The sequence below is a fragment of the Anomaloglossus baeobatrachus genome, chromosome 4 (genome assembly GCF_048569485.1).
Source record: "Anomaloglossus baeobatrachus isolate aAnoBae1 chromosome 4, aAnoBae1.hap1, whole genome shotgun sequence".
Classification (NCBI taxonomy): domain Eukaryota; kingdom Metazoa; phylum Chordata; class Amphibia; order Anura; family Aromobatidae; genus Anomaloglossus; species Anomaloglossus baeobatrachus.
The window spans coordinates 22966125-22992592 of record NC_134356.1 but is presented as its reverse complement, the minus strand read 5'-3'; the positions used below and the strand labels follow the sequence as shown (position 1 = coordinate 22992592).

General features: G+C 45.7%; 1 protein-coding gene across 1 annotated transcript in view; it reads right to left on the bottom strand.

The window, feature by feature from the left end:
• CHRM2 (cholinergic receptor muscarinic 2) overlaps positions 1–26468 on the bottom strand; it is a 243233-nt gene that overhangs the window by 109897 nt on the left and 106868 nt on the right. The window contains exon 2 of the mRNA XM_075343826.1: positions 13804–13951. The gene's annotated coding sequence lies outside the window, so the exon portion shown is untranslated. The remainder of the gene's footprint in view (positions 1–13803; positions 13952–26468) is intronic.

The window sequence follows — 26468 nt, the reverse complement described above, 5'->3', positions numbered from 1 at the left end:
GAGCTCAACAATTTGGCCAACTATTGGGTGGAAGTTCTCTACAAGAAATCTCAAAAATTGAAGAACTTAGCAATTTGATTAACCATTAGTCAACAATTCTCCACAAGAAATATCCAAAATTGAAGAGTTCAACAATTTGGCCAGCTATTGGTCAAAAGTTCTCTATGAGAAATATCCAAAATTGAAAAGCTCGACAATTTGGTCAACTATTGGGTGGAAGTTCTCGACGAGAAATCTCAAAAATTGAAGAACTTAGCAATTTGATTAACCACATTAGTCAACAGTTCTCCACAAGAAATATCCAAAATTGAAGAGTTCAACAATTTGGCCAGCTATTGGTCAAAAATTCTCTATGAGAAATATCCAAAGTTGAAAAGCTCGACAATTTGGTCAACTATTGGGTGGAAGTTCTCTATGAGACAGAACTCAACTACTTGGCCAACTATTCGTGGAAAGTTCTCTAGGAGAAATCTCAAAAATTGAAGAACTTAACAATTTGGCTAACCATTAGTTAACAGTTCTCCATGCGAAATATCCAAAACTGAAGAGTTCAACAATTTGGCCAACTATTGGTCAAACGTTCTCTATGAGAAATGTCCAAAATTGAAGAGCTTGACAATTTGTCCAAGTTTTGAGTGAAAGTTCTCTATGAGAAATATCAAAAAGTGAAGAACTCAACAACATAGACAACTATTGGTCAAAAGTTATGTATGAGAAATATCTAAAATAAAAGAACTCAATTATTTGACCAACTATTGGTCAAGACTCAAAAGTTTTGGAAGAGAAATATCCAAAATTGGTCAACTATTGGGCGAAAGTTCTCTAGGAGAAATATCAAAAAGTGAAGACCTCAACAATGTAGTCAACAATTGGTCAAAAGTTCTAAGAAATATCCAAATGAAGAACTGAAGCCTGCTTTACACACTTCAATAGATCTTTCAATCCGTCGTTGGGGTCAAGTTGTAAGTGACGCACATCCGGCATCGTTCGTGATGTATTTGCGTGTGAAACCTACATGCGATCGATATTGAACGAAAATACGGTGATCGCGTACACGTCGTTTATTCCTCATACATTGGACGTTTGGTAGTACGAAACTAGTCAATTGTAACGTGTGACATCCCTCATACGATTTTGATGTCTGAGGCTATGTGCGCAGGTGTGCGCTCTGCACCGCAGCTTAAAAAAGGTCTGCTTCAGAGCGCAGCTGAAAAGCTGCGTTCTGAAGCGCCTCACAATGTCTGTCATGCACTAATCTCTGTCAGTCCGTCACTATCTCTGTCCCTCACTCTCTGTCCATGTCAGTCTATCCCTCTTACCCCCTCTCTCATATACTCACCGATCCCCGATCTCCAGCGCGGCGCTGCATGGCATTCACACTGCTCCGGCGGCATTTACGGTTTTGAAAAAGCCGGCCGCCCATTAAACAATCTCGTATTCCCTGCTTACCCCGCCCACCGGCGCCTGTGATTGGTTACAGTGAGACACGCCCCCCACGCTGAGTGACAGGTGTCACACTGCACCCAATCACAGCAGCCGGTGGGCGTGTCTATACTGTGTATTGAAATAAATAATTAAATAATTAAAAAAAACGGCGTGCGGTCCCCCCCAATTTTAAAACCAGCCAGATAAAGCCATACGGCTGAAGGCTGGTATTCTCAGGATGGGGAGCTCCACGTTATGGGGAGCCCCCCAACCTAACAATATCAGCCAACAGCCGCCCAGAATTGCCGCATACATTATATGCGACAGTTCTGGGACTGTACCCGGCTCTTCCCGATTTGCCCTGGTGCGTTGGCAAATCGGGGTAATAAGGAGTTATTGGCAGCCCATAGCTGCCAATAAGTCCTAGATTAATCATGTCAGGCGTCTATGAGACACCCTCCATGATTAATCTGTAAATTACAGTAAATAAACACACACCCGAAAAATCCTTTATTGGAAATAAAAAACACACACACATTCCCTGGTTCACCACTTTAATCAGCCCCAAAAAACCCTCCATGTCCGGCGTAATCCAGGATGGTCCAGCGTCGCATCCAGCGCTGCTGCATGGAGATGACCGGAGCTGCAGCAGACACAGCCGCTCCGGTCACCTCCACGCAGGTAATGAAGACAGCCGCGCGATCAGCTGCTGTCACTGAGGTTACCCGCTGTCACTGGATCCAGCGGTGGATGCAGCGGTGGCCGCGGGTAACCTCAGTGACAGCTAAGCTGATCGCGCTACTCACCTCAGTTGCTGACTGGAGCTGACCGGAGCGGCGGTGAGTAGCGCGATCAGCTGAGCTGTCACTGAGGTTACCCGCGGCCACCGCTGGATCCAGTGACAGCGGGTAACCTCAGTGACAGCAGCTGATCGCGCGGCTGTCTTCATTAGCTGTGTGGAGGTGACCGGAGCGGCGGTGTATTCTGCAGCTCCGGTCACCTCCATGCAGCAGCGCTGGAAGCGACGCTGGACCATCCTGGATTACGCCGGACATGGAGGGCTTTTTGGGGCTGATTAAAGTGGTGAACCAGGGAATGTGTGTGTGTTTTTTATTTCCAATAAAGGATTTTTCGGGTGTGTGTGTTTATTTACTGTAATTTACAGATTAATCATGGAGGGTGTCTCATAGACGCCTGATATGATTAATCTAGGACTTATTGGCAGCTATGGGCTGCCATTAACTCCTTATTACCCCGATTTGCCAACGCACCAGGGTAAATCGGGAAGAGCCGGGTACAGTCCCAGAACTGTCGCATATAATGTATGCGGCAATTCTTGGCGGCTGTTGGCTGATATTGTTAGTCTGGGGGGCTCCCCATAACGTGGAGCTCCCCATCCTGAGAATACCAGCCTTCAGCCGTATGGCTTTATCTGGCTGGTTTTAAAATTGGGGGGGACCGCACGCCGTTTTTTTTAATTATTTAATTATTTATTTCAATACACAGTATAGACACGCCCACCGGCTGCTGTGATTGGGTGCAGTGTGACACCTGTCACTCAGCGTGGGGGCGTATCTCACTGTAACCAATCACAGGCGCCGGTGGGCGGGGTAAGCAGGGAATACGAGATTGTTTAATGGGCGGCCGGCTTTTTCAAAACAGTAAAAGCCGCCGGAGCAGTGTGAATGCCGTGCAGCGCCGGGGATCGGGGATTGGTGAGTATATGAGAGAGGGCAGCTCAATTCAGTTACTCAGGAGATTAGCGGTCACCGGTGAGCCCTTCACAGGTGACCGCTAATCAGGACGCGACACAGACAGAGCCGCAGCATGACAATGAAGTCGGGTGAGGTTCACCCGAGTTCATTCTGACAGTGCGGCTCTGTCTGTGTCTGCTGGCATCTGCCATTCAGCTCTGCTACATGGCTGTCTGTGTCTGCTGTCAGCGGCCATGTAGCAGAGCTGAATGGCAGATGACATAGTAAAAACGCATCCCTACACATTACACACGCTTGGCAAGTCAATAAATAAAAAAAAGGGTGTACAATGCATACGTCACAGAACACATGATCTAAAGGATCGCACACAAAATTGATCAATTTAACATAGACTACTAACGCACGTGTGACAGCAAATGAACGACCTACGTGCAATCTCATTCAATCGCATATGCGACCTGGGCGTGTCACATCGCATACGAGATCGCACACCTAATTGTAAGGTGTAAAGCTGGCTTTAGGTTATCAAATTGGCCAACTATTAATTGAAAGTTCTCTATGAGAAATATCCAAAATCGAAGAGTTTGTAAATTTGGAAAACTATTGGCCAAAGAGCTCTCCAAGACTGGAGACCTCAATAATTTGGCCAACTATTAGTTGACAGTACTCAATGTCAAATGTCCAAAATTTAAGAGCTTAATAATTTAGCCAACTACTGGTCAACAGTTCTCTAGAAGAAAAATCCAAAATTGAAGAACTCGACAATTTGTACAAGTATTGGTCAAATGTTCTCTACCAGAAATATCCAAAATTGAAGACCTCGATAATTTGGGCAACTTTAGGCTTCAAAGAGTTCTACAAGAAGCATCGAAAATTGAAGAGCTGGGTTGACTAGGCTGAAGATGGTGATATGTATTTGGTCAGAGAACTTTGGTAACAATGAAGATCTTTTCTGATGGACTTCTATGTATTTGATACTCTTCCGTGAACCTAAAGAACCCAACTAGGTTCTTGATGTTAGAGATCTACAAAATGCTAAAACTTATTTTTGGACTGAGGAGTAGAATCTTCATGGTCCATTGTGCCCCTATGGACTTTGTCTTGGTCATGATGAAAGTAGGTCATTTTTAAATAGTGTTAGCCTTATGCGTGGTGTCCATGTGACCAAATATTTTCTTGCCGTATAAACCCAAATGCTGTAGCACGTAGTGATATGTCCAACTGGAGGTCCTAGATACGGAGAATTGCTGTATCCTCCAAAATCTAAAGCGAAATTTCATCTAAAATGGAGCAATAGTGGATGAGTGGAGTGGGTGGAATTAAGGTGACCATGAGAACCAATGTAGATGAAGTAGTATCTGCCATACAATGTACTGCCTCCTAGTTTTCCACAGACTTTTTTTAAGACCTAAGTTAGATAGTGGTCCCTAAGAAAAAAGCCCTTTTCCACAACAATCCAATATGCAAGAGAGAAGATAATGTTACCCCCCAGTAGGCTCTTGGAATAATTGGAGACCTTCTAGACTCTTGGAAGAGTCATCAAGTCAACAATTCTAGGATGTTCTTTGGGTTCTGGCATCTGTGGGCCGGGAAACCGAAGGGTGGAAAAAAAGGGCATTGAAGGGCATAGCGGGAAAGTGACCTCTAAAAGGGGCAAGGCTATAGCCAAAGATTTTGAGAGATCGACCGGTACATTTTCATAGCCACATGTCTTTGTACTGGAAAGGAGCAGTGGGAACTGGTCAGTGAAGGTTCCTAGATGCCAGAGACCACTGTCACACTCGGCACCTGGTGATGGTACTTCAGTGAGCTGAAGTGGACCCACCGGACCACAGGGGAACTTCGGGCCAACCCTTAAGTAGGGTAGACGACCGGGACTGTGGCAGGTGACCCCCAGGACAGGGTTGGACACAGGAGCATACAGGGCTGAGTCTCAAGTGTAGTCAAGGACCACCAGAGTGGCAGAAGCAGATGGCACAGGCAGGACAGACTGGCAGGGTTTCGCTAGCAAGGCTGGGTCCTCTGGGATGGCAGAGACTGGAGGCCCGGCCGAGGCAGACAGGCACAGTCTCTGGTGTGGCGAAGGCCACTGGGTTAGCTGAGGCTGGAGGGAAAGCCGGGACGGACAGGCACAGTCTCTGGTGTGGCGAGGGCCACCGGGATAGCTGAGGCTGGAGGCACTGCCGGGATGGACAGGCACAGTCTCTGGTGTGGCGAGGGCACCGGGATAGCTGAGGCTGGAGGCACAGCCAGGATGGACAGGCATAGTATCTGGTGTGGCGAGGGCCACCGGGATAGCTGAGGCTGGAGGCACAGCCAGGATGGACAGGCACAGTCTCTGGTGTGGCGAGGGCACCGGGATAGCTGAGGCTGGAGGCACTGCTGGGATGGACAGGTACAGTCTCTGGTGTGGTGAGGGCACCGGGATAGCTGAGGCTGGAGGCACTGCCGGGACGGACAGGCACCGTCTCTGGTGTGGCGAGGGCACCGGGATAGCTGAGGCTGGAGGCACTGCCGGGATGGACAGGCACAGTCTCTGGTGTGGTGAGGGCCACACGGGTATCTGAGGCTGGAGGCATGGCCGTGACAGATAGGCAGGGACACTAGCACCGACAGGACAGATAGAACACGCAGATGAGACCAACAAGACTGAACGGACGGGAGAGACAAGAGAACCTGACAACTACCTAGAGGGAGCACTGGACACTAACTAGCTAAACTAGGGTGTTGAACAGGCACCTCCCCTAATGGGAGCTTGCCTTAAATACCCAGTGCCTCTCAGCAATAGGCGTGCTAGCCCTTTAAGAGAGGAGAGACTCCTTAGAAGTTTTTCCAGAGGTCCTATGATGCGCACACAGACTCCGGGAAGCAGGAGAAGGAGATCTAACCTGAAGGAGAGGCAGGAAGCAAGGAGTGCGGGGACGCAGCATTACAACCACTGAGCAATGGCCTCTCTGCATTCTGTACAATCTTGCTGCAAATGCTTCATTTTCCCACAGCGCCTCCTCAGGGTAAATGAGGAATTACATGGTGATAACTGAAATCGGAAAAATGTCCAAGAAGCTCTGGAGATGCACAATGACATCTGGAGACCACCGGCTGTCAGCTCACGCATAGAAAAGGGTCAATAATAACATTTTTCCAGCGTTCATAGCCCCGAGTGTATGTAACGCTCAACTCCCCTGATGATACCGCGTGGAAGCCCTCCGCATCCAGCGACTTTAATTATTCAGCCCTTGTCTCTGCCGAGGGGTAAGTAACACATTATACAGTGTCGGTGATATGACGCGAGGGTCTCGGTGTCGCCCGCCGCCGCTCCACAATACACACATCTCTAATTAAGATGGAATCAACATCTAATTTATTATTTAGCTGAGAAACCATAAGCAGCGCCGAGGGAAGAGCGCCAAAAATAAACATAAAAGCCGCGCGGCAAAACTGCCGAGACTTCCCTCAACTTACCGCGAATGACACATATACATTAATGCATCTAATCAGAGCCGGCCCCAGGATACCACATAGTGCCGAAATATAGCGCCACCATATAATACTTTCATATCACTGCTATATAATACCGCCACACCATACACTGTAAGTGCTATATACTGACCAGGGTCACAGAAAGAACAGTGGCTAAAAGAAGCACATGGCCGCCTAATCCACAATATTAAATAGTGCCGCCAGACCATACACTACAAAGGTAATAAACCAATAGCAATGCTTTGCAATTAATCACAAGTTTTAGGTTCCTAGCCAGTGATGAGCTCCATAGTGTACCCCTTATGTATAGTGTACCCCATATGTATATTGTACCCCATAGTGTACCCCATATGTATAGTGTACTCCATAGTGTACCCCATATGTATAGTGTACCCAATAGTGTACCCCATATGTATCGTGTACCCCATAGTGTACCCCATATGTATAGTGTGCCCAATAGTGTACCCCATATGTGTAGTGTACCCCATAGTGTACCCCATATGTATCGTGTACCCCATAGTGTACCCCATATGTATCGTGTACCCCATAGTGTACCCCATATGTATAGTGTACCCCATAGTATACCCCATATGTATAGTGTACCCAATAGTGTACCCCATATGTATCGTGTACCCCATAGTGTACCCCTTATGTATAGTGTACCCCATATGTATATTGTACCCCATAGTGTACCCCATATGTATAGTGTACTCCATAGTGTACCCCATATGTATAGTGTACCCAATAGTGTACCCCATATGTATCATGTACCCCATAGTGTACCCCATATGTATAGTGTGCCCAATAGTGTACCCCATATGTATAGTGTACCCCATAGTGTACCCCATATGTATCGTGTACCCCATAGTGTACCCCATATGTATCGTGTACCCCATAGTGTACCCCATATGTATAGTGTACCCCATAGTATACCCCATATGTATCGTGTACCCCATAGTGTACCCCATATGTATCGTGCACCCCATAGTGTACCGCATATGCATTATGTACCCCATATGTATCATGTATCCCATAGTGTACCCCAATGTATCGTGTTTCCCATAGTGTACCCCATATGTATAGTGTACCCCATAGTGTACATCATATGTATTGTGTACCCCATAGTGTACCCCATAGTGTACCGCATATGTATCGTGTACCCCATATGTATCATGTATCCCATAGTGTACCCCAATATGTATCATGTTTCCCATAGTGTACCCCATATGTATTGTGTACCCCATATGTATCATGTACCCCATAGTGTACCGCATATGTATCATGTACCCCATATGTATCATGTATCCTATAGTGTACCCCAATATATGTTGTGTTTCCCATAGTGTACCCCATATGTATAGTGTACCCCATAGTGTACCCCATATGTATTGTGTACCCCATAGTGTACCGCATATGTATCGTGTACCCCATATGTATCATGTATCCCATAGTGTACCCCAATATGTATCATGTTTCCCATAGTGTACCCCATATGTATTGTGTACCCCATATGTATCGTGTACCCCATAGTGTACCCCATAGTGTACCGCATATGTATCATGTACCCCATAGTGTACCGCATATGTATCGTGTACCCCATATGTATCATGTATCCCATAGTGTACCCCAATATGTGTTGTGTACCCCATAGTATACCCCATATGTATCGTGTACCCCATAGTATAGCCCGTATGTACACCATAGTGAGTGTATGATTGCGGAGGTATTTTTTTACAGCATACCCCATTAATGCTGGACAGTAATGGGGACATCTGCTCATGTACCATGTGCACCACTATAGGAATTGGCATTAATCTTCCCATTACTCTAGGCCACCAGGATAGGAAGCATTGAACCCCTGCACTTATGCCTCTTCCCCGGTGGTCTAAAATAGAGGGAAGTTAATATTTATTTCCTTGGTTGTCTACAGTGGAGGAATAGTTATTGTCTGTTTCCCTGGTGGTGTAGAGTAGAGGAGCAGGTAATATCTGTATCCCTGGTGGTGTAGAGTAGAAGAGCAGGTAATATCTGTATCCCTGGTGGTGTAGAGTAGAAGAGCAGGTAATATCTGTATCCCTGGTGGTGTAGAGTAGAAGAGCAGGTAATATCTGTATCCCTGGTGGTGTAGAGTAGAGGAGCAGGTAATATCTGTATCGCTGGTGGTGTAGAGTAGAGGAGCAGGTAATATCTGTATCCCTGGTGGTGTAGAGTAGAGGAGCAGGTAATATCTGTATCCCTGGTGGTGTAGAGTAGGGTAGCAGGTAATATCTGTATCCCTGGTGGTGTAGAGTAGAGGAGCAGGTAATATCTGTATCCCTGGTGGTGTAGAGTAGGGTAGCAGGTAATATCTGTATCCCTGGTGGTGTAGAGTAGAGGAGCAGGTAATATCTGTATCCCTGGTGGTGTAGAGTAGAGAAGTAGGTAATATCTGTATCCCTGGTGGTGTAGAGTAGAGGAGCAGGTCATATCTGTATCCCTGGTGGTGTAGAGTAGAGGAGCAGGTAATATCTGTATTTCTGGTGGCCCAGAATAGAAAAATAGTTAATTTATGTTTCCCTGGTGGTCTAGAGTAGAGGAGTAGACAACATCAGTTTCCCTGGTCATCTAGAAAAGAGGAGTAGCTAATATATTCCCTGGTGGTCTAGAGTAATGCCTGTGCTCTGGGTATGTCTCCTCCTGGTGATCTACAGTAGCTGCAGCAGTCACAGAGGAAACGGTCTAATAGAGGGGGACACATATATTGGCTCCTCCTCCTGCACCCCAGAATGCAAGAGGGGTCTGATATCTTTTTTTTCCTTATCTGAACACTGATATGGTACAATATATTTATATTTGCGTCCCCCTTCACCGCCTCCTCTCTGCCTACTGCAGCTCCTGTAGATCACCAGGAGATGACTTACCCGGAGCCCAGGCAAGCAAGCATTAACCCTGCCATTTCCCTAGACCACCAGGGAATATATTAGTTACTCCTCCTTTGTAAATGACCAGGGACCAATGTTGTCTATAAATTTACTCTAGACCACCAGGGAAATACACATTAGCTCTTATTTTACTATACACCACTAGGGAAATAGGAATTAGCTATTTGTCTATTCTGGACCATCAGGAATACAGATATTAACTCCTCCTCTACTCTAGACCACCAGGGAAACATACATTAACTCCTCCTCTACTCTAGACCACCAGGGAAACATACATTAACTCCTCCTCTACTCTAGACCACCAGGAATACAGAAATTAACTGCTCTTCTACTCTAGACCACCAGGGAAACATACATTAACCTCCCCTCTACTCTAGACAACCAGGGAAGCAGACATTAATTCCTCCTCTACTCTAGACCACCAGGAATACAGATATTAACTCCTCCTCTACTCTAGACCACCAGGGAAACATACATTAACTCCTCCTCTACTCTAGACCACCAGGAATACAGAAATTAACTGCTCTTCTACTCTAGACCACCAGGGAAACATACATTAACCTCCCCTCTACTCTAGACAACCAGGGAAGCAGACATTAATTCCTCCTCTACTCTAGACCACCAGGGAAGCAGACATTAATTCCTCTTCTACTCTAGACCTCCAGGGAAGCAGACATTAACGTCTCTTCTACTCTAGGCCACCAGGCAAGTGAATATTAACTACCCCTGTACACTAAACTGCCAGGAAAAGTGCTGTAACTACAGCACTACTCTAGACCACCAGGAAATAATATATTAGCTAGCTACCCCTCTTTTCTAGATGACCAGAGAAACAAATGTTATCTACTCCTCTACTCTAGACCACCAGGGAAATAGACACTAACTTCTCCTCTATTCTAGACCACCAGGGAAATAGACATTAACTCCTCCTCTACTCTAGGCCACCAGAGAAATAGACACTAACTTCTCCTCTACTCTAGGCCACCAGGGAAATAGACGCTAACTTCTCCTCTACTCTAGGCCACCAGGGAAATAGACACTAACTTCTCCTCTACTCTAGGCCACCAGGGAAATAGACACTAACTTCTCCTCTACTCTAGACCACCAGGGAAATAGACACTAACTCCTCCTCTACTCTAGACCACCAGGGAAATAGACACTAACTTCTCCTCTACTCTAGGCCACCAGGGAAATAGACACTAACTTCTCCTCTACTCTAGACCACCAGGGAAATAGACACTAACTTCTCCTCTACTCTAGGCCACCAGAGAAATAGACACTAACTTCTCCTCTACTCTAGACCACCAGAGAAATAGACACTAACTTCTCCTCTACTCTAGACCACCAGGGAAATAGACACTAACTTCTCCTCTACTCTAGGCCACCAGGGAAATAGACACTAACTCCTCCTCTACTCTAGGCCACCAGGGAAATAGACACTAACTCCTCTACTCTAGACCACCAGGGAAATAGACACTAACTCCTCTACTCTAGACCACCAGGGAAATAGACACTAACTCCTCTACTCTAGGCCACCAGGGAAATAGACACTAACTTCTCCTCTACTCTAGGCCACCAGGGAAATAGACACTAACTCCTCCTCTACTCTAGGCCACCAGGGAAATAGACACTAACTCCTCCTCTACTCTAGGCCACCAGGGAAATAGACACTAACTCCTCTACTCTAGGCCACCAGGGAAATAGACACTAACTTCTCATCTACTCTAGGCCACCAGGGAAATAGACACTAACTCCTCCTCTACTCTAGGCCACCAGGGAAATAGACACTAACTCCTCCTCTACTCTAGGCCACCAGGGAAATAGACACTAACTCCTCCTCTACTCTAGGCCACCAGGGAAATAGACACTAACTCCTCTACTCTAGGCCACCAGGGAAATAGACACTAACTCCTCCTCTACTCTAGGCCACCAGGGAAATAGACACTAACTCCTCTACTCTAGACCACCAGGGAAATAGACACTAACTCCTCTACTCTAGACCACCAGGGAAATAGACACTAACTTCTCCTCTACTTTAGACCACCAGGGAAATAGACACTAACTCCTCCTCTACTCTAGGCCACCAGGGAAATAGACACTAACTCCTCCTCTACTCTAGGCCACCAGGGAAATAGACACTAACTCCTCCTCTATTCTAGACCACCAGAGAAATAGACACTAACACCTCCTCTACTCTAGGCCACCAGGGAAATAGACACTAACTCCTCCTCTATTCTAGACCACCAGAGAAATAGACACTAACTCCTCCTCTACTCTAGGCCACCAGGGAAATAGACATTAACTCCTCCTCTACTCTAGGCCACCAGGGAAATTGACACTAACTCCTCCTCTATTCTAGACCACCAGAGAAATAGACACTAACTTCTCCTCTACTCTAGACCACCAGAGAAATAGACACTAACTTCTCCTCTACTCTAGGCCACCAGGGAAATAGACACTAACTCCTCCTCTACTCTAGGCCACCAGGGAAATAGACACTAACTCCTCCTCTATTCTAGACCACCAGAGAAATAGACACTAACTTCTCCTCTACTCTAGGCCACCAGGGAAATAGACACTAACTCCTCTACTCTAGGCCACCAGGGAAATAGACACTAACTTCTCCTCTACTCTAGGCCACCAGGGAAATAGACACTAACTTCTCCTCTACTCTAGGCCACCAGGGAAATAGACACTAACTTCTCCTCTACTCTAGGCCACCAGGGAAATAGACACTAACTCCTCCTCTACTCTAGGCCACCAGGGAAATAGACACTAACTTCTCCTCTACTCTAGGCCACCAGAGAAATAGACACTAACTCCTCCTCTACTCTAGACCACCAGGGAAATAGACACTAACACCTCCTCTACTCTAGACCACCAGGGAAATAGACACTAACTCCTCCTCTATTCTAGACCACCAGAGAAATAGACACTAACTTCTCCTCTACTCTAGACCACCAGGGAAATAGACACTAACTCCTCCTCTACTCTAGGCCACCAGGGAAATAGACACTAACTCCTCCTCTACTCTAGGCCACCAGGGAAATAGACACTAACTCCTCCTCTACTCTAGACCACCAGGGAAATAGACACTAACTCCTCCTCTATTCTAGACCACCAGAGAAATAGACACTAACTTCTCCTCTACTTTAGGCCACCAGGGAAATAGACACTAAGTCCTCCTCTATTCTAGACCACCAGAGAAATAGACACTAACTTCTCCTCTACTCTAGGCCACCAGGGAAATAGACACTAACTCCTCCTCTACTCTAGGCCACCAGGGAAATAGACACTAACTCCTCCTCTACTCTAGACCACCAGGGAAATAGACACTAACTCCTCCTCTATTCTAGACCACCAGAGAAATAGACACTAACTTCTCCTCTACTCTAGGCCACCAGGGAAATAGACACTAACTTCTCCTCTACTCTAGACCACCAGGGAAATAGACACTAACTCCTCCTCTACTCTAGGCCACCAGGGAAATAGACACTAACTTCTCCTCTACTCTAGGCCACCAGGGAAATAGACACTAAATTCTCCTCTACTCTAGGCCACCAGGGAAATAGACACTAACTCCTCCTCTACTCTAGGCCACCAGGGAAATAGACACTAACTTCTCCTCTACTTTAGACCACCAGGGAAATAGACACTAACTCCTCCTCTACTCTAGGCCACCAGGGAAATAGACACTAACTCCTCCTCTACTCTAGGCCACCAGGGAAATAGACACTAACTCCTCCTCTACTCTAGACCACCAGGGAAATAGACACTAACTTCTCTACTCTAGGCTAGTGAATATTAACTAGTCCTGTACACTGAAACTGCTATACTGCTCTAGACCACCAGGAAAAATAAAAGATATTAACTATTTTTATACGCTAGACCACCAGGGATTTATCAGTATCACTTCCTTTATTCTAGAACATTGGGTATTAAACATTTTTCCTTATCTAATCACATGTCTATCTATATTTGCGCCCTTCTCTGCCAGTTTTCGTTCCCCTAGCCAACCAGGATTTTTTTATTTATCTTTTCTTCTGTTGGTCTTTAGATATCTCATTGCCGTAATGGTCTAACTTGATTAAGTTTGTGCCCCCGCTTCTCCGTGTCGTTGCCACAGTAATCTATAAAGTTTTCAGTGCACATGTAGTTGGTGAACGTTCGCCCCCCCAGGCGCCCCCCACCTTCCTTGTGCTACAGATATAGTAATGGTGACTCATTCACAGAGTTAATCATGGAGCGGTGAGATCATTTACCGTCGTTATTGCACCGTACGGATACATTCCCGGCTGTATTCAGACTTAACTCCACAAATATCCAATGTTCATCCCTTTTCATCTGCGGCTCGTCACATTGCTCGACGCTCCACGTTACTCCAGTCTCTTTGGGCAATGACGGGGTTAACTTTAAAAAAAAAAGAAAAAAAATAATTAATAAATAAATAGGAAAAAAAAAACAAGGTCAAAATTTCCAGCCTGAGGGATGAGTCTGGTGACGTCTCCGAGCAGCTGGATTTCTTTACAGAGAATGTATCATCAGTGAATGGCAGAATATTTGCATATTTATAAATAAATATATATATTCTCTGTATGTGACTATTCATATACAAATTACTGCATTGTTCTACGTTAAACATTGGCCGATGAAGAGCAGACATTCCCTATTTTTTTGCAGCTGAATTCTCAATTTCGGATTTGCTGTGTAGACTGGGGCAGAGTCAGCAGAGCCATCTCCTTATCATAAAAGGGAAGGGACAACAGAGGCATATCAGTCACAAGAGAGCAGGGTCAGTAGAGTTATATCATCATCATTAAAGGGCAGGGTCAGCAGAGTCATCTTATTATCACTAGAAGACAGGGGCAGTAGAGTCATCTCCTGATCACTTAGGACAGGGGCTGCACAGATCAGCAGAGTTATTTCATTATCATTATTCATTATTATCACTAAAGGCACAGGTCATCAGAGTAATCTCATTATCAATAGAGGGCAGAGTCAACAGAGTCATCTCATCATTAGAGTTCAGGATCGGCAGAGTAATTTCATTATCAGTAGAGGATAGGGTCTTCAGAGTCATCTCATTACCATTAGAGGGCAGGGTCAGCAGAGTCATCTCATTACCATTAGAGGGCAGGGTCAGCAGAGTCATCTCATTATCAGAGGGCAGGGTCAGCAGAGTCATCTCATTATCAGAGGGCAGGGTCAGCAGAGTCATCTCATTATCATTAGAGGATAGGGTCAGCAGAGTCATCTCTTATCATTAGAAGGAAGGGTCAGCAGAGTCATCTCATTATTATTAGAGAAAAGAGTCAGAAGAGTCACCTCATTATCATTAGAGGGGAAGGTCAGCAGAATCATCTCATGATCATTAGAGGGTAGGGTCAGCAGAGTCATTTCATCATTAGAGTTCAGGGTCAGCAGAGTCATCCCATTATCATTAGAGGGCAGAGTCAGCAGAGTCATCCCATTATCATTAGAGGGCAGGGTCAGCAGAGTCATCCCATTATCATTAGAGGGCAGGGTCAGCAGAGTCCTCTCATTATCATTAGAGTGCAGGGTCAGCAGAGTCCTCTCAATATTACTGCAGAGTGATGGCTGCTCCAGTGCAGTGCTGGAGGACTTGAGACCAATGCTATATACTTAGTTGAGGTCCTACCTACATTAATAATGTGGGTATTACATATATTTATTGGGGTGCCAATATTAAAGACATCCTTCTTCTTCTGTCTGCACGCAGCGTGGCACCAAGTCTGCGGTATAAGACATCTGAGAGTGAATAGTCAGTGACATGTCTATAACTACCCCGCCTCTAAGGGGGTATTTCTATACCTTTCATACCGCATGCAGGCCTCCATTACCATAACATTATCTATAGATGACGAGATGACTCTGCAGCTCTGACCGAGTCTACACAGCAAAGCCGAAGAATATTATATTTAACTATTACAACAAAATAATATATATATTTTTTTATTACGGCATTGTGTGAATAGTTTTCTATGTTTTTTTTTTCTTCACCACTAGATTTCCACTTAGGTCTTTTTCTATTAATCTAACTGACAAGAAAAGTCCTGGGGGGCCGGTGTCCTGCCTGACTACGTGAGGTTGTGCCCTCCATTATATACATTAACCCCGTCAGACGTGACTATGTACACATCCCCGACCGGACGAGTTATCTGCATGACTGGATCAGGATGATGGCCGCTCAGCAGAACCTCAGGCCTCCTCCTCCTCCTCCTCCTCATCCTTGTCCTCTATATCATGGACCTCGGAGAAAATATTACTAATCTCAGGTCGCGGGAAGGTAAACTACGTCTCTGCTCAGCTGCTTCAATTACCAAAGCAAACTTTTTTTTTTTTTTATTAAATATTTTATTTTTTCATTTTATTATTTGCTTTTTAGTCATTATTCACTTAGAAACCTTATATATAAAAAAATACAATTTAAAGGGCAATGTCCTGGACTATCCATGATACTTTTGATAGATTCCCGTTGGTAAGAAATTCATACTATGTAGGTTTTTATTTGTGGTTGTGACAAAGTATGGGCGATAACCCCTTTATACTCCAGGATGATCTCCGGGGGTGGGGTTATAAAGGTAACGCCTCTTTTCCTTGAGAATGTCAGATGTCAGCTTCATCTCCCTCCTCCCTCTCCCTCACAGAGCACTACTTGTCTTTGATAACTAAAGAGGGGCTGATATATAAAGAATAAATGTACAATAGCTGAGGTACAAGCCCTGAATCCCCCCCAAAACCTAAGGAGGGTGGTCTTAAAAACTGGAAACAGATTGGTGACCTTCTTCATTACTCCATTCACTTCTATGAGACCTTGCTCTCATAGAAGTGAATGGATGAGTTGCACTACATACAAGGGGGTCTTAAGACCCCTGTTCTGAGGATCGGTGTAGGGCCCATCCTTTGCTTTTGTGCATTTATCCCTTCCCCTGAAGATAAAAGGTGACGAGACAACCCCTCTAAATCATGAGGGTGGTACTTAAGCAGAAGCAGCCGCATAGGAGAGATTATACAGCAGTGCTGAGCAGTGTAGATGTGAATCCAGATAGCAGCAGCATGGCGGACATTATACAGCAGCACTGAGCAGTGTAGAGGTGAATGCAGGAAGCAGCAGCATGGAGGACATTATACAGCAGTACTGAGCAGTGTAGATGTGAATCCAGATAGCAGCAGCATGGAGGACATTATACAGCAGCACTGAGCAGTGTAGCTGTGAATGCAGATAGCAGCAGCATGGAGGACATTATACAGCAGTACTGAGTAGTGTAGATGTGAATGCAGATAGCAGCAGAATGGAGGACATTATACAGCAGCACTGAGCAGTGTAGATGTGAATGCAGGAAGCAGCAGCATGGAGGACATTATACAGCAGTACTGAGCAGTGTAGATATGAATCCAGATAGCAGCAGCATGGAGGACATTATACAGCAGCACTGAGCAGTGTAGATGTGAATCCAGATAGCAGCTGCATGGAGGACATTATACAGCAGTACTGAGCAGTGTAGATGTGAATGCAGGAAGCAGCAGCATGGAGGATATTATACAGCAGTACTGAGCAGTGTAGATGTGAATGCAGATAGCAGCAGCATGGAGGACACTATACAGCAGCACTGAGCAGTGTAGATGTGAATGCAGGAAGCAGCAGCATGGAGGACATTATACAGCAGTACTGAGCAGTATAGATGTGAATGCAGATATCAGCAGCATGGAGGACATTATACAGCAGCAGTGTAGATGTGAATGCAGGAAGCAGCAGCATGGAGGATATTATACAGCAGTACTGAGCAGTGTAGATGTGAATGCAGATAGCAGCAGCATGGAGGACACTATACAGCAGCACTGAGCAGTGTAGATGTGAATGCAGGAAGCAGCAGCATGGAGGACATTATACAGCAGTACTGAGCAGTATAGATGTGAATGCAGGAAGTAGCAGCATGGAGGACATTATACAGCAGTACTGAGCAGTGTAGATGTGAATGCAGATAGCAGCAGCATGGAGGACATTATACAGCAGCACTTAGCAGTGTAGATGTGAATGCAGGAAGCAGCAGCATGGAGGACATTATACAGCAGCACTGAGCAGTGTAGATGTGAATGCAGATAGCAGCAGCATGGAGGACATTATACAGCAGCACTGAGCAGTGTAGATGTGAATGCAGATATCAGCAGCATGGAGGACATTATACAGCAGCAGTGTAGATGTGAATGCAGGAAGCAGCAGCATGGAGGACATTATACAGCAGCACTGAGCAGTGTAGATGTGAATGCAGATATCAGCAGCATGGAGGACATTATACAGCAGCACTGAGCAGTGTAAATGTGAATGCAGATAGCAGCAGCATGGAGGACATTATACAGCAGCACTGAGCAGTGTAGATGTGAATGCAGATAGCAGCAGCATGGAGGACATTATACAGCAGTACTGAGCAGTGTAGATGTGAATGCAGCTCTGGGAGAGATAAAAGACTTGTTAGAAAGCTCAGCACAAACTCTCTGTTTTTCTCTTTTCTTACTCTGTTCTTCTCACCATTTTCCCTTCTCCATAGAATATAATAGGAGGTGTAACTGTCGCGCTGGGTACGGGGAAGTACCAAGCGAACAACAAAAGGGAAGGGAATGGAAACCCGGTGTGTAGGGAAGGAGGAGATGGTGACCCCTAACCAAGCGACCCCTGGCCTCTGGTTCCCTCTCCACCCTAGATAGGTTCCGTACCTATGCGCCGAGCCGGATACCTGACCCTAGAACTGGGCCCTAGGATGGGATGAACGCTTACTCAATGCCACTAAGCACTAAAGGCGACACAGGGAGCACAGACAAGGTGAAAGCCATGAACAACTTATCTCAAGATGCCTTAGGAAGAAGTACAGCAAAGACCAACAATTTTTCTTTAGATGAGTGCAAGCCGCCTGCTTGCATCCAGAGTTTGTATAGGTTTTAAGTCTATCTCCAGCCAAGACCAAGGGGGAATGAGAGTATTTAAGCACACAAAGGGAAGTGCTGATGATAAACAAGTAAAATGTGAGGAACTCAGCAGGGTCCTAAAGCGAAAGGGACAAACCCCAAGCAGGAAACGTCAGGGAGCAGTTTGCGCAGTCAAACGCTGTGACCTTCTACAGCCGGACACCACAGCACTGTCAGTCCAGTGTGACACACCCGTGACAAAAACCTCATACCTCACTGCGCTGCCCCTTCATTTTATCTTGAGCAAGATGGGGTTGTGCTGGGGTATTTTTCAGAGAGAATGATGAGTCCAAAAGGAGGGAGGAAGAAAAAAATTGTGGCTCATAAAAGGAGAAAGAAGCCGATTTCTCAGGTAAGATCTAATACAAAGGTCCTTATACTTTCTCACACTATTCACTTACGCAAAATTTGCTGTAAGTACAGATCCCATTATATTATCTTATTCCTCTCATATCTTTATATCTACTTTTATTCTTTGTTTTATTGATACAATTACCTGTATTTAATTGATTTTTTTTTACTATTTTTACACTTATTATTATATATTATTTATATTCATGGGTTTTTGTTTTTTAATTGTTTTTAGACTTTAGTCAATATTATTACTATAAAGGTTTGAAAAAAATGTAAAAAAAACCCCAAAATAATAATAATAATAATATATATTCAACTGATGGCTTCTAAAAACTGACACACAAGAAACATCTCATGATGGGTAAAGCCAGGGAGCTTTTATATATATATACAGTGCCTACAAGTAGTCTTCAACCCCCTGCAGATTTAGCAGGTTGGATAAGATGCAAATAAGTTAGAGCCTGCAAACTTCAAACAAGAGCAGGATTTATTAACAGATGCATAAATCTTACAAACCAACAAGTTATGTTGCTCAGTTAAATTTTAATAAATTTTCAACATAAAAGTGTGGGTCAATTATTATTCAACCCCTAGGTTTAATATTTTGTGGAATAACCCTTGTTTGCAATTACAGCTAATAATTGTCTTTTATAAGACCTGATCAGGCCGGCACAGGTCTCTGGAGTTATCTTGGCCCACTCCTCCATGCAGATCTTCTCCAAGTTATCTAGGTTCTTTGGGTGTCTCATGTGGACTTTAATCTTGAGCTCCTTCCACAAGTTTTCTATTGGGTTAAGGTCAGGAGACTGACTAGGCCACTGCAACACCTTGATTTTTTCCCTCTTGAACCAGGCCTTGGTTTTCTTGGCTGTGTGTTTTGGGTCGTTGTCTTGTTGGAAGATGAAATGACGACCCATCTTAAGATCCTTGATGGAGGAGCGGAGGTTCTTGGCCAAAATCTCCAGGTAGGCCGTGCTATCCATCTTCCCATGGATGCGGACCAGATGGCCAGGCCCCTTGGCTGAGAAACAGCCCCACAGCATGATGCTGCCACCACCATGCTTGACTGTAGGGATGGTATTCTTGGGGTCGTATGCAGTGCCATCCAGTCTCCAAACGTCACGTGTGTGGTTGGCACCAAAGATCTCGATCTTGGTCTCATCAGACCAGAGAACCTTGAACCAGTCTGTCTCAGAGTCCTCCAAGTGATCATGAACAAACTGTAGACATGACGCTTTGAAAGTAAAGGTACCTTACGGGGTCGTCTGGAATGGAGACCATTGCGGTGGAGTACGTTACTTATGGTATTGACTGAAACCAATGTCCCCACTGCCATGAGATCTTCCCGGAGCTCCTTCCTTGTTGTCCTTGGGTTAGCCTTGACTCTTCGGACAAGCCTGGCCTCGGCACGGGTGGAAACTTTCAAAGGCTGTCCAGGCCGTGGAAGGCTAACAGTAGTTCCATAAGCCTTCCACTTCCGGATGATGCTCCCAACAGTGGAGACAGGTAGGCCCAACTCCTTGGAAAGGGTTTTGTACCCCTTGCCAGCCTTGTGACCCTCCACGATCTTGTCTCTGATGGCCTTGGAATGCTCCTTTGTCTTTCCCATGTTGACCATGTATGAGTGCTGTTCACAAGTTTGGGTGCTACGGCAGATGACCTGGCCTCCACAGTCACCAGACCTGAACCCAATCGAGATGGTTTGGGGTGAGCTGGACCGCAGAGTGAAGGCAAAAGGGCCAACAAGTGCTAAGCATCTCTGGGAACTCCTTCAAGACTGTTGGAAAACCATTTCCGGTGACTACCTCTTGAAGCTCATCAAGAGAATGCCAAGAGTGTGCACAGCAGTAATCAAAGCAAAAGGTGGCTACTTTGAAGAACCTAGAATAGAAGACATATTTTCAGTTCTTTCACACTTTTTTGTTAAGTATTTCATTCCACATGTGATAATTCATAGTTTTGATGCCTTCAATGTGAATCTACAATTTTCAGAGTCATGAAAATAAAGAAAACTCTTTGAATGAGAAGGTGTGTCCAAACTTTTGGTCTGTACTGTATATATATTGTTTTTTGTGTTATTTTGTTTTCCACTTCAGCCAACTGGAGGAAGAATCTCTTACAACTCTTTGCGGCTCTCGCTCTTCTCTCTGATACCGGTGACCTGAGATTGTCGGCTGCTGCTGAGCGTTAAACTTTAATGAGCCGGTGTTTGCTGGATCCGGCTACACTACAGTCATAAACACCTCTGTATAAATTGACAAGCTTCCTCTGTGTTATATTGATTGCGTGCACTTTTTTTTCCTCGGCCGGTTTACGTTAGCAGAAGAGTGTCTGTAAACACCGCAGTTAGTGTTAAGTACATGTAGAGCCCGGGTGTCACCGGCCGCAAGAGTAATGTATGAGCTAGTGCTGTGCTATGGGAGACATATCTCTACAGAGTAATAATACTGCAAGGATATACAGCCGGTGAAATAAGTATTGAACACGTCAGTAAAAATATTTCTAAAGGTGCTATTGACATGAATTTCTCACTAGATGTCAGTAACAACCCATCCAATCCACACAGGCAACGCAATTAAACCATAGATGTCCATAAATTATGTGTGATAATGAGAAATGAACACGTTACTGAAATGTAATTAATACTTCATACAGAAGCCTTTGTTGGTGATGAAGCCTCCAGACTCCTCCTGACACTAGTCGCCTGCGTTGCTCGGGTGGGATTTTGGCCCATTCTTCCACACACACTCCTCACATCCTGCAGGTCCCCGCTCCTTCTATTAACTCTGAGCTTTAGTTCCTTCCAGACATTTTCTATTGGGTTCAGCTCTGGTGATCGGCTCGGCCATTATAGCAGGTTTATTTTCTTGGCCGTGTGTTTGGGGTCAGTGTCTTGCTGAAATGTCCTCCCTCGTCTCATCCTCATCCTCCTGGTAGATGCAGCAGATGTTTATCAGGAATGTCTCTGTACATTTGTCCATTCATCCTTCCTTCAATTATATAAAGTATGCCAGTGTCGTCTGCTGAAAAACAGCCCCACACCATGATGTTCCCACCTCCACACCTCACTGTTGGTGTTTTTGGGGTAATTTGCCTTTTGGCCTCCAAACATGGTGTATTATGGCCTCCAAAGAGTTCAGTTTTGGTCTCCTCTGACCAGACTATATTCTCCGATATTTCACAAACTTGTCTAAATGTTCTTGAGTAAACTTTAAATGCATTTGAAACTTCTTTTTGTTCAGCAATGAAGTTTTGCGTGGTGACCGTGCATGCAGGAGCGTGCATACAGGAGCGTGCATACAGGAGCGTGCATACAGGAGTGTGTATACAGGAGCGTGCATACAGGAGCGTGTATACAGGAGCGTGCATACAGGAGCGTGTATACAAGGAGCGTGCATACAGGAGTGTGTATACAGGAGCGTGCATACAGGAGTGTGTATACAGGAGCGTGCATACAGGAGCGTGCATACAGGAGCGTGCATACAGGAGCGTGTATACAGGAGCGTGCATACAGGAGCGTGTATACAGGAGCGTGTATACATGATCGTGCATACAGAAGTGTGCATACATGATCGTGCATACAGGAGCGTGTATACATGATCGTGCATACAGGAGCGTGCATACAGGAGCGTGTATACAGGAGCGTGTATACATGATCGTGCATACAGGAGAGTGCATACAGAAGCGTGCATACAGGAGCGTGCATACAGGAGCGTGCACACAGGAGTGTGCATACAGGAGCGTGCATACAGGAGCGTGCCTACAGGAGCGTGCATACAGGAGCGTGCATATAGAAGTGTGCATACAGGAGCGTGCATACAGGAGCGTGTATACAGGAGCGTGCATACAGGAGCGTGCATATAGTGCCTACAGGAGCGTGCATACAGGAGCATACATACAGGAGCGTGCATACAGGAGCATACATACAGGAGCATACATACAGGAGCGTGCATACAGGAGCGTGCATACAGGAGCGTGCACACAGGAGCGTGCATACAGGAGCATACATACAAGAGCGCGCATACAGGAGCGTGCATACAGGAGCGTGCATACAGGAGCATACAGGAGCGTGCATACAGGAGCATACATACAGGAGCGTGCACATAGGCCCTGGAGGGGGAGTGCATTACTTATTGTTTTCTGTGAAATAGTTGTACCTGCTAATCCCAGGTCTTTCTGTAGCCTCCACAGGTGTCTTTGGCTCTTGGACAACTCTTCTGATCATTCCTTTCACTATCTTGTCTGAAATCTTGTGGGGAGCACGGGGTCGTGGCCGGTTTATGGAGAAATGATGTTATTTCAACTTCTGGATTATGTTAATAATTTAGAAATTCTTCTATAACCAACGCCATCAGTACATTTTGCAACAAGACTGTTGTGAAGCTCTTGAGACAGCTCACTGGTTTTACCCATCATGAGATGTTTCTTGTGTGGCACCCTGGTAATGAGGTACCTTATTATCGGCCATCAGTTGAACCAGATGATATTATTTTTCACTTAGTGTCAGGATTTATTTCTAATTACTGATAGATTTCAGCTGCTTTTTGCATCTTTCTTTCTTCACGTGTTCAATACTTTTTCCCTGTGTCATTTCTTATTATTACATATCACTAAATGTATGGACATCTAAGATTTGATTTCTTTGCCTGTGTGGATTGGACGGGTTGTTACCGACATCTGGTGAGAAATTTATGGCAATAGCACCTTTAGAGATATATTTACTTAGAATATTGGTGACGCGTTCAAAACTTATTTTACCTGTAGGAATTTTCACAACTACAAGAAACTATGAAGTTACCCTAAATTTTACTCCTGGCCTGCAATAAGTGTCCGGCCAAATTAAGAGTCAGGTGAGCCCTATCCCCACAGTGCTTAGGCTCTTCCCCCCAATTCTTTAGAATGCCCCGCTATCATTACATCATAGGATCATGGTTCTCCACTCTTTAACTCTCTAACCAGTTTTCACTTTGCCCACTAAAACACAGACAAAAGGCTGACATTTCCACTTTTCTGATTTACTGTGTAGACTAGGTGTTACAAACCGGTGCCGCCATAGCCGCAAGCAGCCTGGTGCGGTTCCTGTTGCGCCCAGGCGCCGGCTGCCGTTCTTGGCCATGCCTCGGGTCGTCCAGTTGGCTGCTCCTTCCACAAAGTCTAAGTGTGGAGAGGCGGCTAGTGCGCATGCGCGCGCCGATTTACCCCAGCCAGAGTCTAAGCCCGGTGTTTTGCCTACTGAGCATGCTCAGCCTGATAGTGCCATTTCTGAGACTAAGTCCTCAGTTCAGGCTACTGAGCATGCTCCCACAATTAACCCTAACAGCCTCTTTGCACAGGTACTTGGACTTCGTCTAAGTTCTGGGATGTGCCTACTGAGCATGCTCAGGCAGATAGTCTGATTTCTGAGTCTGTTGTTCAGGCTACTGGGCATGCTCAGACACTTAGTGCATCAGAGGCTAGGTCTGGTAAGGACCTCACTGAGCATGTCCGTGAGGTGGCAGGCCCTGATAGGGCAGAAGATGTCAGGTGTCCTGATGACGTGGCTACTCCAGACTGGCTCGCAGAGGCCCGCCCCTATGATCTGGCACCTCACCATTGGTCGTCGGAAGATGACTGGTGAAGTGTTTGGGGCGTGGCTGCCATGAGGTCATCAATGACGTGGCGGTTCCGGATAGGCCGCTGGTGACGTCGCTGATGACATGGCACTCTGCTATTGGACCTTGGTGGTTCCACCCTGGGTTTGGGGTGGACCCAGGTCATAAAAGGGGCTGGAGACAACATGGAGGTGTGCAGTCTTCACTTAGAATTCATGGTGGCATAAGCCTTGTTGGAAGCGGTAGGTAGGTCTAGGCGAACAGTGCCTGTCACGCCAAGATTCGTGGCTTGGCACATGAGGGTCAGGCGCCGTGCTTCCTTGCTGCCGTTCCTGTTGTGCTATAGCAGTCCAGTGGCGTTAACTGGGCTGCAGATGCTGCGTCACCTGTCCAGTTGTGCCTCCTACGCACACGGACAGCATACCTGCTGCGTCACCTGTCCGAGAGTGCTCTCTACGCACACGGACAACGCACCTGTTGCGCCACCTGTTCGGTTGTGCCTCCTACGCGCACGGACAGCATACCCCAGGACCCCTGTGGAGTTAACAGGGTGTTCCAGGATTGGGTGTGTGAGCCTATTATCCTCCTTGGCTTCCCAGTCAACGCTACTGGTGTGATCCCTTGGCCTGATGTGTCCTCTACACACGTGGCCATTCGTGTAGTGACCACAAACGCTAATCGAAGGACCGCTCGGCCTGTCGTGTCTGACACATGTGGACGACAGGGCGCTGTCGCGGCGGCCTTCTCGGTCAACGCTACCTGGTCACCATCCGGCCTGACGTGTTCCCTGCATACATGGTCGGGGTTGCGCCAATTCCACCAAAACGCTAACTGGGTTGTCGTCCGGTCTGATGTGTCACTACTCCCGTGACCGGTTCCCTGGGTTATCTCAGAGCCATCCAGCTCTATAGTCTCCGCCTAACCCACAGGATGCCAGCAGCTCCATTACCATCTGGACCATGGTGGGCCCTGACTGGCGATTGGGATCTATACCCCCTGGTCCTAATCCGCCAGTCCCCCCGTAACACTAGGGCAGAATCAGCAGAGTCATTTCATGATCATAACAGAATGAGGTTAGTACAGCTATCTCCTTATCAGTAAAGGGTGGAAGCAACAGAGTCATCTGATTGTTGTCATTGGGTAAGGTCAGCAGAGGCGTCTCCTTATCGTTAAAGGGCGGAGTCATCTCATGATCATAGGACGAGGTTGGTACAGTCAAAGGAGGAGTTAACAGAGTCATCTCATTGTTATCAGAAGGCAATGTCAGTAGAGTCTACTCATTTTCGTTAAAGGGCAGCCTCTGCACACTTGTGGAGGGCAGGGTCAGAAGGGTCATCTCATCACTATAGAGCTTGGGGATATAACGCTAATACCATTTGTAGTATTCTAGGACGAGATGGGAAGGGAGAAACTCATATAATGTTCTGAACCTATTGAATATTACATAACAGGCCTTTATTTTTACAACAGTCAGTACCAGAAAGATGCCAGCAGTGCAGATCAGGATATCTAGGGACTATAGTTACTTTTCTGCCATATATAAGCCTCCAATAGCAAAATCCCAGATATTGAGATGACTCTGCAGAACATGTCCCAGTCTACACAGAAAAGTTAAAAAGTCTGTTTTTCTGTTTCTAGTTGCCAGTATGAAAATGTATATTTATAGAGAGAGGAGATACGATCTTCACAGAGAGACCAATGAGCGAACAACAGAGCAGGTCTATATAGTATTTATATATATATATATATATATATATATATATATATATATATATATATATATATATATATATATATGGCTATAGCTATGGAAGAGAACACTCAATATCCTGAGAGAATGCAAGATGATAAAAAAATATATTTTCTTTCTTAATTGTGTTGGAAGAGAGTGACAGGATGGGGGACATTATTAAAAGAAGGTGCTCAGGATGGGGGACATTATTAAAAGAAGGTGCCCAGGATGGGGGACATTATTAAAAGAAGGTGCCCAGGATGGGGGA